General features: G+C 45.3%; 1 pseudogene; it reads right to left on the bottom strand.

The window, feature by feature from the left end:
• Positions 1 to 772: 772 nt before the first annotated feature.
• LOC115843919 (ubiquitin-conjugating enzyme E2 N-like) lies at positions 773 to 1,528 on the bottom strand (annotated as a pseudogene).
• Positions 1,529 to 2,060: the final 532 nt, after the last annotated feature.

Raw genomic sequence — 2,060 nt, 5'->3', positions numbered from 1 at the left:
TGATTTTTTTTTTTCTGTTGCTCACTTTTTATCTGCAATGCATTTTTCTTGCTTTTAGCATGTAAATGTGTGTCAGAATACCTTTTTTGGCTTCATCCCTGTAGAGTTCCCTGGTTTTTTTTCTTAGAACAAAAAATATTTTACTGAAACATAAGATTTACAGAAGTTTCCAGACAAGCCATACAAAATGGTCATAAGCTTTTACTTGAAGGGAGGATTCTACACTTGACAGCAAAGTCACAATGTTATTAGTGAGGGCTGTGATGTTTGTTTAATGTTCCCGTGTTGGTTCAAACAATGAAGCTTGTCCATCTACAGCATCTGAATAACTAGCATATTCTAAAGAACTGGTTAGCTGCTTTTAACCAGTACAATTAGATCATCATAAAAGGAGGGAAAGGAGCCCATAAAATAAACATAAAACTACCCCCCCCGCCAAAAAAATAATAAAAAAAAAACACCCACATCCTTGCAGCTAACCCTGACAACTCTCTTCATTCACAGTGCTTTATACTTAACCCTTGTTGGGGGAAACGAATAAAAGCAGAGAGGCGCCACTGTTTCTAGATGTTTCGCAGCAATCCAGGTGATACTTCTAGCCTCTGCTCGTGTTTTACAGCAGTGGATCAGGACCAGACCTAGATCTGCTAATGTAATAAATGCTAATGGCTTTTATTGTGCCGTGTTTCTAAGACTATGTCCATTAAATGGAAACAAAAAGGAAGAAGTCTTGGCAGAACAGAAGTGATGCACACCTGATGATCAGATGGATTTAAACATTATTCCTGGCATATAGCCTAGTCCATGCTCTAGCTGTTTCTATGGCTTGGGCTTTGTTGCTCTTCCACTGCTCCGACACATCATTTGCTAATGGATCAGCTGGATTGGAAGCACTTAACAAAGGCTTGATCGATAGCAGAACTGTGCGGATCTGCAGTGCTGGGGACCGCTCAAAATTTCTAAACGTATTCTTCCCAACTTGTCTACATTAGGATGACAAATTCTGGTCATGAAACATACTTCAGGGGCTGCCACTGGGTATTCATCTGGAAGGAAGAGTTCAAGTTTAAAAGTCCCCACCTCGGGCTTCCCTGGTGGCACAGTGGTTGAGAATCCGCCTGCCAATGCAGGGGACACGGGTTCGAGCCCTGGTCTGGGAGGATCCCACATGCCGTGGAGCAACTGGGCCCGTGAGCCACAACTACTGAGCCTGCACATCTGGAGCCTGTGCTCTGCAACAAGAGAGGCTGCGACAGTGAGAGGCCTGCGCACCGCGATGAAGAGTGGCCCCCGCTCGCCTCAACTGGAGAAAGCCCTCGCACAGAAATGAAGACCCAACACAGCCATAAATAAATAAATTAATTAATTAAAAAAAAGTCCCCACCTCAAAGGGGGAACCCTGGGGTCCATCAAGGACCACATGAAAATAATGCGTGTTGCTCTCATCTGGTTCTGCTTTGATGCTGGGAACTGGTCCAACCAGCAAATGCTGGGTTTCCTTGAAAATCCCATGGGGTAGCCCGGCCATCTTGTCAGATCCCAAGATGGGCCTCTGGTCTCTTCTCCCTATAGCTTCCTCTTATGTTGTTTTCACAAAATGATTAAAAGCATGGCCTCACACTCTTGGAGATCTGACTACTCTCTTCCCCTCTTCTGCATTTTTTTTTTAATTTTTAAAATAAAAAAAAATTTATTTATTTATTTTTGGCTGTGTTGGGTCTTCATTGCTGTGCGCGGGCTTTCTCTAGTTGCAGCAAGCGGGGTTTACTCTTGTTTGTGGTGCGCAGGCTTCTCATTGTGGTGGCTTCTCTTGTTGCGGAGCACGGACTCTAGGTGTGCGGGCTTCAGTAGTTGTGGCACACAGGCTCAGTAGTTGTGGCTCACGGGCTCTAGAGTGCAGGCTCTGTAGCTGTGGCGCACGGGCTTAGTTGCTCTGCTGCATGTGGGATCTTCCTGGACCAGGTCTCGAACCCCTATCCCTTGCATTGGCAGGCAGATTCTTAACCACTGTGCCACCAGGGAAACCCCCCCCCCCTCTGCTTTTATCTGGACCTTTCTTT

Source organism: Globicephala melas, chromosome 7 (assembly GCF_963455315.2).
Source record: "Globicephala melas chromosome 7, mGloMel1.2, whole genome shotgun sequence".
Classification (NCBI taxonomy): Eukaryota; Metazoa; Chordata; class Mammalia; order Artiodactyla; family Delphinidae; genus Globicephala; species Globicephala melas.
Note: the sequence above shows the minus strand (reverse complement) of the source record. Positions and strands in the feature narration are given on the sequence as shown.